The sequence below is a fragment of the Cervus canadensis genome, chromosome 22, assembly GCF_019320065.1.
Source record: "Cervus canadensis isolate Bull #8, Minnesota chromosome 22, ASM1932006v1, whole genome shotgun sequence".
Classification (NCBI taxonomy): Eukaryota; Metazoa; Chordata; class Mammalia; order Artiodactyla; family Cervidae; genus Cervus; species Cervus canadensis.
In genome coordinates, this window is record NC_057407.1 from 41,554,927 (window position 1) to 41,566,963 (window position 12,037).

The window sequence follows — 12,037 nt, forward strand, 5'->3', positions numbered from 1 at the left end:
GCAAATGCCAGACTATTTCAGGCTGTAAAAACAAGCCCCTGCCAGGTCCCAGGGTCAAGCCCCCAGATAGTGGTAATAATAGTCCACTAGCTAATTCTTTCGGGCCAGAAAAAAAAAAAAAAAAAAAGAGTTCTATGGCTGCATGATTCCTCCTTCTGTTATCCACAATCGTAACAGCCAAAACTACTGCAGACAATGCGTATGACAAAGCTAGTTCCCCAAACAAAGCAAAGCACAGGAAGGAAGGCTGCAGCAGGAATCATCATCTTCATCACCTTCCATCAATTTCCACAGACAAAGCACTGTGACGGCCATGTTGCTCTCATTCTATCATTCTTTCACAGCAGCCCTAGGGGGTAACTATTACAAGCCCCATTTTTCTAGAAAAGGAAACTGAGGCTTGGAGAGGAGAAGGAACTTGTGGCAAGGTCACGCAGTGAATAATCGGCAAGGCTGGATTCAGGTCTGCCTGACTTTGAAATTGATACTCCTTCCTCCAGCCTGACTTTCATCGGTGTTCTTTAAGTAAGAAACTGCACTGGGACATTTTCAATGGCTTTCTAGTGCCTCTGAGATAAATTCCAAATTCCTTAGTTCAAGGCCGTAGGAAGTCTGACTCCTCCTACCTTGCAGTCTCCATGTTTCCCCCAAATTCACATGTTGAAATCTGAAACCCCAATGCGATAATGACTGCAAAGCAGTTAGGTCATGAAGACGGAGCCCCTGATGGGGTCAGTCCCCTAACAGGGACCACCGAAGAACCTCTGCTTCCTCGTGAGGACACAGCCAGGAAGAGGGCCTCACCAGGCACCAGATGGGCCAGTGCCTTGATCTTAGACTTCCCAGCTTCCAGAACTGAGAGAAATAAATGTTGGTTGTTTAAGCCACCCAGTCTCCAGCATTCTGTCCTAGCAGCCTGAGTTAAGACACCATCCTACGCTGCCCAGCTCCAGCTCCACCTCCTCCAGGCAGCCTTCCTGGATTTCTCCCAGCCCAGAGCAGGGTGAGCATCTCCTGTCTGACACCTGTCAGAGCCACTGTGTGTGTGCCAGGCACCTCTGCAGAGGTGGTCTTTGACAGTTAGAGATATCACGTGCCCATATGCTGTCTTCCCAGGGAGAAGGCAGAGGCTGCATCTGTGCTTCTGTTCCTATCACTCCCCTGTCCCCAAACCTTCAATGACATAGGATCATATTCACCCTTCTGTCCACACATCATCTATCTATACATTTCTTCATTCACTCAGCAAACATCCATTGCATGCACTGTGAGAGAAATGGAAATCAACTAAACACCTACAGCTGGGGGTGGTAGGGGAGGTGGCAGATGAGGTGCAGCCGATCAAGGCCATGGACTGGGGGAGTAGAGGGGTCCTGGGAGTCTTTCCAGGGATGGGGTCACCTGAGTGGACTTTACAGGAAGAATGGAGGTTGATTAGGTAAAACTAGGAGACCATTCTGGGTCAGGTCTCATGACACTCCCTCCGTGACGGGACCTAACATCCTTGGCCCCATTAGCCGTTCTATCAGTCATGTTCCAAGAGGGAGACTGGCTCACTCAAATCAGATTAGGAAGAAGTGTGTGTGCCCATGGAGATGACTATTCACAGGGGGCGGGGGGGGAACCACACGGTCAGTGTGGTCACCTGGCTAGTTGCCGTGGAGCTGGAACCACCCACGAGGTTAGAAAGGGTGAGGACAGACAGGGTTTAGAGGAAACCACAAGCACGGAGTTGGGTAGAAGCCTCAGGAAGGAACAGTGACTTCGTGCCAGGAAGATCCATACCCTAGACCTCACTCTCCTTTCACTGTCTGACCTCCCACTGGTACCTCCCGTCAGCAACTCTGCCAGGGTGAGGGAACCGGCCGGCCTCCCAGGCAGACAGCAGGACGGAGAAAGGTGACTCCAGAATGGCAGAGGAAGCTGTCCAGTCCAGCCATCCAGGCATTCCTGATGGCCACACTGGGTCCCCTGAACTCACCTCGGCTTTCATACCCGATTCCTTTGCTCACTCTGTTCCCTCTGCCCGGAACTCCCTTGCCCAGCTTCTGAGCCCATCAAGATCCTCTGCCTCCTTTAAGCCACACCCACAGGCTGTATCCTCTGAAAGTCTTTTCTTTTCCTATTCAGAAAGCATCCACCTTTTTAATGCTTGTGTTATACTCTCAGGGGTCTTTTTCCCTCCACCCCTGTCAAGGGCAAGAGCTGAGGATGATTCTGTCTTTAAAACTCCGAACTTTTGCCTCCTCTAAGTCATAGCCTAGAATACCTCAAAACCTGTGAAAGGTCTGAGACGTGCCTACTTACCAACTCACTAGTGAGCCTGACATTTCATGGATGCTGCCAGAAGACAGGAGACTCCTGCATCAGACACAGAACTTCATCACTCACAGCAACAGTGTAGCATTTTTGCCCCAGTTTCCTAAGCCCCAGTCCCCACGTGTCATGCCATGCCAAGTCACTTCAACCGTGTCTGACTCTTTGTGACCCCATGGACTTTAATTCATCAGGCTCCTCTGTCCATGAGGATTCTCCAGGCAAGAATACTCAAGTGGGTTGCCATTTCTTCCTTCAGGGGATCTTCCTGATCCAGGGATCGAACCTGAATCTCCCACATTGCAGGCAGATTCTTTACCATCTGAGCCCCCAGGGAAGCTCCAGTCCCCACAGGACCACATAAAGACAGCCGTGTGAACACCTGTACACACAGTGGGTTGCATCACAGGAGAACAACACTGAGCTACGGAATATTTTATAGTGGGCAGTAAGCTCTCTGTTCCAGAGGAAGACTCTCTCTTCTAGCGAGGATGTCTGCTCTACAAACATCCCGGTAAAGATAGTCCAGAAAACAAGACAGATGGGGAAGCGCTGGCCACAGGGAAACACCAGAGGCCCAAGGAGAACCATCCCCCAACAGAACCTAAGAGGCATGCCCTGACTGTGATATGCCCGACCCTGGTGCCACTCTGCCTTCCTGATGGCAAACACCAGGACTGAGCGTCATCAGAGCCCTGACGTGGTCCCTCCTTGAAGGATGCCTTCCAGGGGATAGCAGGACCCACAGTGATATTACTAAAAGAAACTGTGAAGGAGCTGATGGGTAATAAAGAAACTTATTGGTTCCCCCAAGCCCATGGACCCTTAGCCATGCATGGGCGTGAGAAAGGGAGGCAGGATCAAGGAGAAGGAAGAGAGCAGGCTGGATCCAGTCCTGCCTCTTACTAGCTGGTGGCTATGGCAAGGCACAGAATTCTCTCCTGAGCCTCATTTTCCCAGTCCGTAAAAGGGGTATAACAGGAACTAGTTCACATGGTGGTCAGAAGGATGAAATTACTTTATTCCTATGAAGTACTCAGGCCAACACATAAATAGTAAGTACTATGTGTGTTAGTGAAACAGAAAAGACAACAGAAATGCAGCTGGAGGAGGAGGCTGGGCACAGGGGCCAGACTGCCTGGCTCTGCTCTGGAACAGGAAGCAGAGTCTTAGCTGTGACGTGAAAGGCAGAGAACACTATTATCCACCAATCTCCTTCCCCTGATCGGGGCTCAGGTGAATGTAACTTCTTACATCACTGACCCTGGTCTCTGACCGCATCTTCATTCATAGATGGGATGTGATGACATCAATGTGGTGGATGGTGGATGGCCCCGGCTCCATTTCTTAAAACAAATTACTACCCACCGGAAAACAGAAATGAATAAATCCTGTTAGAATCTTTTCAAATGCTAAATAAGCACTGTGCTACTATTACTATTCTCATTTAGAAATTGACTTGCTCTCTTCAGCAGCCAACCTTTCAGGACCAAATCATTGGAAGATTATAATGGCATGAAGGAAAACATCCATTGCCACAAACTGAGCATACTAACAAGCTAACCGGGCCCAGAGCTGGGGCTTTGCATACATTTCCTGTCTGATACTCACCATAATGCCCAGGACGGCCAAATCATCATTATCCCCAGGTGACAGATCACAAAGCTAAAGCTCATGGAGGTGAAGTAACTTGAACTCAAGTTCTAAGCTCAGATGGGAAGCCAGGCTGTCCAGACACCACCACACTGCATTATGCTGCTACAAGGAGCCTTGGGGATCACCTCTCCCCGCGCTTCTGACCTACAGAACAGCAGACGTCGCGCAGATTGGCAAGGCCACCTGCTGAGCTGGAGAAGTGCCTGCAACCAAAACTCTTAACTCTGGGTCCAGGCTTCTGTCCACCACCCTCCCTTCATTCTTTGTCCTCTGATAGCTTCATCGGTTAAGTTGTGAGAAATAAACAGAAAACAACATAAAAGGCAGAGAAAATGAAGGTCAGGTGGAGCAGGAACCACAGTAGTGTGGCTGGAAAGGCGATTTCCAATTCAGTCAAGTCCAAGAATTTCACGATCGATCTGAGCAGGGATGTCCGCCAGGGGGCGGTATGAACCTGTTCAGTGATAAGAGCCTCCCTCCAAAGTTATAGGGATGTCCACAACTTAACAAGTGTTTCCCAAGGATGGGGTCCCTGTGAGTACCACTGGGACAGATGAGGTAACTATAAAAGGCACACAGATGAACTCGTTAAAAAAATTTAATAATTATGCATCTTCTAAGAAAATTTTGCTCTCTCTTAAATACACTTGACAAAGGAAGAATTTGCTTTCTGTCTGAAGCATCGATATTTTCTTAGATTAGAAAGTGAGAGGTTCTTTAGCTTCCAAAATACAGCTTCTAAAAGAAGAAAGTGAAGAATCAGATTATGTCATAAGTTCTTCTGCTTCTGTTAATGCTAAGTGTCTGCTGCTGATCGGGATGTCCAGCTGGAGGTTCTTAGCAGGTCACGGAGCCCCATGGCTGCTGCCAGCCAGAAAGTACTCAAGACCAGCGACTCTGCAAGGTGAGAGGGATGGAGAGCCCACGTGGGTGCTCTGCAGCTTCTAGAAAATGAAACTAGGCAGAGAGGCATGAACGAAAACACATCTTCCAAGAGCTGCACATTGTTCTTGGCAATTTCAGGTCATGAACTGCTTGTCCCTTGAGAGCAGGCCACCATGTCACACAACTCCTGGGTCACAATTTCCCATCACAGTCTTCATGAACTGAGGTGTCCCTTTGCCCTGGAATTGTGTAAAGCCCAGCCATACTTGGTGGCCCTGATTATAAGCATTCATTCATCCATACATTCATTCATTAAACAGTATTTCTGAGAACCTGCTTTTTGTCAGATGCTATGGTTGGCCCTGCTTTAAAAAACATAGAGCCAAAAGTGCTAAGTGTCAGGGGTGAGAGCATGGGGGAAAGAGGGGGCACAATTTTGAATTGAGTTAATGCATCCCATTTTGAGAAACCAAACTTTCCCATTTCACAGATAAGGAAACTGAGATCTTCAGAAGCAATTTGCACAGTGACAATGACACACCCAGAAAACAGCAGAGCCTGGTTATTGCCCAAGCACCCTGGCTCCTCCCTATGCTGTGGCCTCTGACCCAGGCTGCCCTCCCCTGACCCACAATGTCTCTAACCTGCTGGAAAAAGCCAAGATCAATGCTCCCACCTCACAGAAAAGCAAATTAAGGCACTCAGTAGACAACCGGGACAGGTTATCAAGATCAGCATCCATCCAACTCCGCAACATTTCTCAAGAAAGACATCTTCCAGTTCCTAGAGGTCTTTTCTGGATGTGAAACATAAAAACACTGAATTTGGATTCTCCCTGGCATCTAGCACCTGCAGATCCACCTTTACAAATGCCTCCCCTAAGAAGCGCCCCACACATGCAGATCCCTGCCACCCAGACGTCTCCTCTCCCCACTCCTTCTCTGACAGATTTTCTGCTCCACATTCAACTGAGAAAATCCTTCTGTGTCAATGCCCTGGACCATTTATTGTCAAAAGGGTGAGACACTAACTGCAAGCACTTCAGTTTGAGTGCATTTCAGTTGCTACAACAGGAAGAGGAAAAAAGGAAGAGGAAGAAAGATGAATGAGAAAAAGGCACTGGAGGGGAGGGAAGATGATGAAGATGAAGGAAAGGAGGAGGTGAAGGAAGAGGGGCAACACAGGAAGAGGAGCAAGAGAAGCAAGAGGGAGTGGAGAGAAAGGATGTCCTGCTAATAAAGACCACAGTCATCTCTCAATCTCCCATCCTAAGGATCCAGAACAGCTAGATATGACCATGTCCAGCAATGTCCATTCAAATAGGAGGCTTTTCACTCTGCAGTTTCCATCCCTCAAGACTTGGCCTGAAATTGAAGTTTAATGCAACTTGTACAACATCCCCCAATTAAAAGGAAAGCCATTCTGACTTAGAGATAAATTTTAGCTAAGAAGCAAAAACAAAAAAAGAATCTTACTCTCAAAGAATGTCAGAAAAAGGGCAAGACCACAGAGATCTCTATGGGAATCTCAGATTCCAACCCATGCACATCTTTCCATTAAATACCTCCCCCCAAAACCCCCAAACACCTGCTTTCTTTACTTAAAATCTCTAAACAGACTATATATTATTACTAAAAATAAACCAAGGCTATGGCAAGTTTAGATCAAAATTATTTTTCCCTAAAAGGTAAATTGAACCTTAATCTTATTCACATGCTACCAATCTGCTTTCTTGCCCCAGCTTTCCTCTCTTAGGTCAATAGTGGCAGCTAAAACATCACCAAGATTCATTTCAACATCAAGGCTGTTGCATGCCACTTTTTTATGTTGACAAAAAAAGGGGAAATAATGCACAACAAATGCTGACTTGTTTGCAGAAAATGAGAGAGAATATTTACCTTACCACCCGAAGTCATTTGAGGTGGATAGATGTTGTCTTTGCTACTAAGGCGAGCCTGAGTCCCAGCAATGCCTCTGGGAGACCTGACAAAGAATGAGTGCTGCTGAGAACGGGGTTCCTTACAGAGCTTCAAATGTGCTCTTCAGCCACAATATCAGAAAAAATGTGCTCAGCTGGCCCTTCATATCTGCAAGTTTTGTATCCACAGATTCAACCAACCAAAGATCGAAAGAAAATTTTCAATTCTAGAAAGTTCCAAAAAGAAAAACTTGAATTTGTCACACACTAGCAACTCTTCTCATAGCTTTGACATTGTATTAGATACTGTAACTAAGCTAGAGATGATTAAAAAGATGACTTACAGGAGGATGTGCATATGTTATATGCAAATATTATGCCATTTTATATAAGGGACTTGAGCATCTGTGCATTTTGGTATCGGTCAGGGATCCTGGAATGAGCCCCTTGGAGGTATTGAGTCACAAATGTATAAACTGAAATTCAAGTTTGAAAAAGTCTTTCCCTAGGTATTCCAAAAATAGGCTGGCTGTGACTTTCATTAATTTCATCGAGGTTAATCTTAATCCCTTTGGCAAAAAATGAATCTTGATGTTCTGGGATTAGGGCTCAAATCTTCACACAAAAAGGTAAGAGATAACCTGATGTTTTAACAAACTCTTTTTCACCAACTGGCTACCTGGACAGCCAGACTGAAGCTGCCCTCACAGAATTTTCCACTCACATACTGGGCAGTGTTTAAACATCCTAAAATACAAACTTCCCTTGGATTTTTGTCCCAAATGCTGATCTTGAAACTAGCACTGCTGAAATGGCATCAACAGACACCAAATCTTATTTATTTTTTCTAGCTAAGCTCATTACCTCAAAGAATTCTGGCAATGCTTCAGAGAGACTGCCAACGTAAGGGGTGTCTCCAGCGCTAAGGACCATAGCACAGCATGCATAAACAAGCAACAAGAACAATTTCCCTTTACTGGTTATGAATTAACCTGAACTGCTATTTCCTCTATGAAGTCCTCTTTTCAGCCTTTAACCATTAAAATCAGACAAAACAATACCCTGGAATTTATTTGTAATTTTTTTCTCCAAATTAAGAAACACTCTGGCAACACTCAGGATTCATGGTTTTCATGATTCTCTTCAACAACATTAAGTTCTTGTCATTCTCTGTTTACATTTTTAAAAAACTATTTCAGTTATTTATAAACTAGGTAAATTCCTGATTCTATATTCTAGCACAATAGCAGAAGAGAACTGTGCCCTATTAAAAAAAAAAAAAAAAAGGAAGAAAAAATTCCATCCAGACCTGTTACAGGTTTGCTTGAGTAACCCTAATAAAGCTGAGCTGCTAATGGCTGGTCTCAGCATCCTCTCCCATTCAAATAGAACACTGGGTCAACATAATAGAAAGCAGTTGAAAAGCAATTTTAATTATCTGTACTTTGCTGTACTGTTTAACTTATAAAAATAGTACATCATGTCAAGAGGACACAAGAGGTCCTGAAATATTAACACTAGTGAGGTAAGATGAAGGAGAAACAGAATATTCAGTAACCTCAGAGAATCCCCCCTCCAACTATTTACTATTTATTAAGGGAGAAACAGCAACCTTGCAGCGGAGAAGTGGCAGATAGCACGTATCAAGGAGAACTTCAGTGGGAACAGACACACCCGTATCATGTACCCCAGCAGGGCAGATCAGCTCTGTGGCATTCTCTCCCCACATCCATCACCACCATCTGTCTAACTGAGGAAACATCAAACCTGAATTGAGGGACCTGACCAGCACTTTCCAACATGGTCAAGTCACAGGAGACTAGTAGAGGCTGAGGACCAGTCAGGAACTGGGGACCAAGGAGGCCTGAGAACCAGAGGCAGTGCATGATCCAGATGGGGTCCTGGATCAGAAAAAGGATGCTAGCAGGAAAACGGGGGAAATCTGAGTCCCTGTGTTCTCCTTAGTAGCCTTGCTGCAGGATTAATTCTTAGTTTTGATAAATGTACCATGCTAACATCATAGGAGGCTGAGTGGTGGGTGTATGAGAACTCTTTGCAACTCTCCTGTAAGTCTACAGCTAGAAGAAAAAAGTAGAACATGGTATCGTAAAAAGTCAAACCAAATAGGAGGTTGAAATAAAAACTTCACCCGTCCCCTAAACCCAGTTCACCCCTTGAAGTAACCTATTTGGTACAGACTTTATGGTTCCTTTTACTCATAAAATATATATATATAAATATAGATATAGATATACATTTATTAAGGTCTTCCCTTTGTTTTTTATTTGATTGTGTTAAAATAGTGGATTGTTGTGAAAAGGTGAATATTTACTGATTTAACCTTTACAGAAATTTCTTTAAACACCTCCAGAGGGACATTCTGTTGTATGATGCCCATCAAAACATGGGGGAACCCTTCTTCACCCTGATTTATTTCTGAAGCTCTTACAGTTCCAGTTCAGAAATCTTCCCTCCTACCCAGACAATAAGTTGAAAAGATGCATTGCTCCTATGTTTACAGCAGCACTGTTTATAATAGCCAAGACATAGAAACCACCTAAATATCCACAGACAGATGAATGGATAAAGAAGATGAACTATCACTCAGGCACAGAAAGAATGAAATAATGCCATTTGCATCAACTTGTATGGATCTAGAAATGATCATACTAAGTGAAGTAAGTCAAAAAGAGAAATACAAATACCATATGATATCACTTACATTGTGGAATTTAAAATACAACACAAATGAACATATCTATGAAACAGGAACAGACTCACCAGCATAGAAAACAGACCTGTGTTTGCCAAAGGAGAGGAAAGGTGGCCGGGGTGGTGGGGAGCGGGAATCTAGGATTACCAGATGCAAACTATCATACCGAATAACAAACAAGATTATACTGTACAGCACAGGGAACTATATTCAACACCCTGTGATAAACCAAAATGGAAAAGAATATACACACACATGCACGTACACATATATAACTGAATCACTTTACTGTACAGCAGAAATTAACACACTGTAAGTCAACTATACTTCAATAAAATCTAAACATCAAAACCAAAAACAAACCTTCTGTCTGTCTCTTCACTGCACCCTTATATCCAAGTTTCTGACGCACAATGATTTCCTTCCTGGCCTACTCACCTCAACCCACCGCCTCAGCCCAGTAATTCTCTGTTTATGCCCCTCTTCCATGGCTACTTCCCCTTTAAAAGGAAGCAAGTTAAACTTCCTGGCTCCTGCAAATGCCCCAGTTCACTCGGTAGCATGAGCTCCATCACCAGACTCCAAAGCAAGCAGCAAAGGATCCTTTGAGATGGCAGGGAAGCTGTGACTTTATCAGTATCTTGGCTCCCACCACACAATGTTTGACTGAAACGCTTTTCAAGTCAAGTGGGCTATATGGTAGCATTACCCAGTATTTTTAGATATAATCCATCCTGAAGAAGTTATATTCTATCCCTTGCAATAAACATGGATCCACACTTGATACAAGCCTTAGAAATTTAGGGGGGAGGGGTGTTTGTTGTTGTAGTCAGCAGGCAGCACCCCAAGAGAAGAAGGGAAGGATATAACAATGAGGAGAAGAGGGCGGGCTGCACCTGGTGGGTGATGAGTGGTGTCAGCGATGACCTGTGGGGGGCAGAGCGGTCCCAGAAATCCAGCTATCCTTGGACCAATTTCTGTTACTCTCCCTATACATAGAGGGCTGCAGCAGACTGATCCCATCTCACTATTTCAGGTCAGTTCAGTTCAGTCGCTCAGTTGTGTCTGACTCCTTGCGACCCCATGAATCGCAGCACTTCAGGCCTCCCTGTCCATCACCAACTCCCGGAGTTTACTCAAACTCATGTCCATTGAGTCGGTGATGCCATCCAGCAATCTCATCTCCTGTTGACCCATTCTCCTCCTGCCCCCAATCTTTCCCAGCATTAGGTACTTAATGGAATTTAAAAGCAGATCCTTGCATCTTTATTCTGATTTCTTTGGGGGTAGAAATAGGGAAGAGTCTAACTCCTGAGAGGATGTCATTGAAATAATTGATTTTGATACTCTATTATAGCAACCGCCAGAAAAAAATTTTAATCTTTGACACCAGCTTGTCTTGGCACTGAATCTCAATCTTTCTACTTATTTGCTGTGTGATCCTGGGATAATTACTTTCCCTCTCTGTAGAGCCTACCGCCCTCACATGTAAAAAGATAATACTATTATCCACGCAACATGGTTGTTGTGAGGGTTAAAGAGCTAATGTAGGTAAAGTACCTACACCTGAGCATGGCATTTAAAAAGCCTCCATCTTAAAAGGATAAACAACACAAACTACTTATTGAAATTAAATGGGTGAATGGATGGACAGATCAATAGATGTATACATATATATTTGGCATTTAGAGATATTTTGGCAATCTGACAAGCTCATGTATATGAAAGTGCTTACCAATCCAATTTTACTAGAAAAACAAGCAGACACTGTTTGAACTGTATCTCGAAGCTTCCAGAGATGCTAAGCAGTGGCTACAGAAAACGGCAGGTGAGGCTAGGCTGCCCTCAGGGCACACCTGCGGCAATCCTGGGATTGATCATGCTGGTCCCCTTTCAATGCCATTCGTGGCCTATGACCTTGGTGACTGGCTACTGTTCCTTGATAACCCATCACCAAGTGCTGGGACTCCAGTTCAGGGCCTGAGGCGATTGTTCATGGAGTCAGAGTATTTACTTGTCTGTGGATGTGAAAGGAGGACTCACCCGGGCCCAGCACTGCGGGGAGCCAACGTGGGCCTCCCGGGCCACCCGCCCCCACTCACCACACTTTGCAGACACAGGCAACCCTGCCAGGGCCTATCTCAGCTGCCGTTCCTTTCCCCCTTGGAGCCACGCTTATACACTTACCCTGCTATGGTGAAGTGTCACTTAATCTGGGACTTTCACCTTTCAGAACATGACCCAGAATATAGAAGAGAGAGCCAAAAGGTCCTTTGGCAAAGTCAAAGTTACTGTCAGGACCAAGTGTGTGCACCAAAGCCACGCTCGCAGCCATGACTCACAGTTGGGACAGAATTGTAACCAGGTTAGTTATCCGATAGCCCAGATTACAGAGGATTAGAAACAGTGACTTCAGAGGGGGCAGAAATTAGAGGCAGCCGACAATAACAAGGAGTGGCAGTTGAAAGTGAGGGAAGAAATGGAGAGGTCGTTAAATGCAGCCAAAAGCTTCAAACACCACAGCAATCTGGGGTCCAGTGATATGAGAA

The 12,037-nt window shown here is 45.0% G+C and overlaps 1 protein-coding gene across 7 annotated transcripts in view; it reads right to left on the bottom strand.

Moving 5' to 3' along the window:
• Nucleotides 1–12,037, bottom strand: part of SSUH2 (ssu-2 homolog) — a 70,949-nt gene that overhangs the window by 39,609 nt on the left and 19,303 nt on the right. Inside the window, exon 1 of one of the 7 annotated variants that reach the window (XM_043441812.1) lies at nucleotides 1,982–2,057. The exons of the other annotated variants lie outside the window; for them this stretch is intronic. The gene's annotated coding sequence lies outside the window, so the exon portion shown is untranslated. Of the gene's footprint in view, nucleotides 1–1,981; nucleotides 2,058–12,037 lie in introns of those variants that run through there. 7 annotated transcript variants of the gene reach the window in all.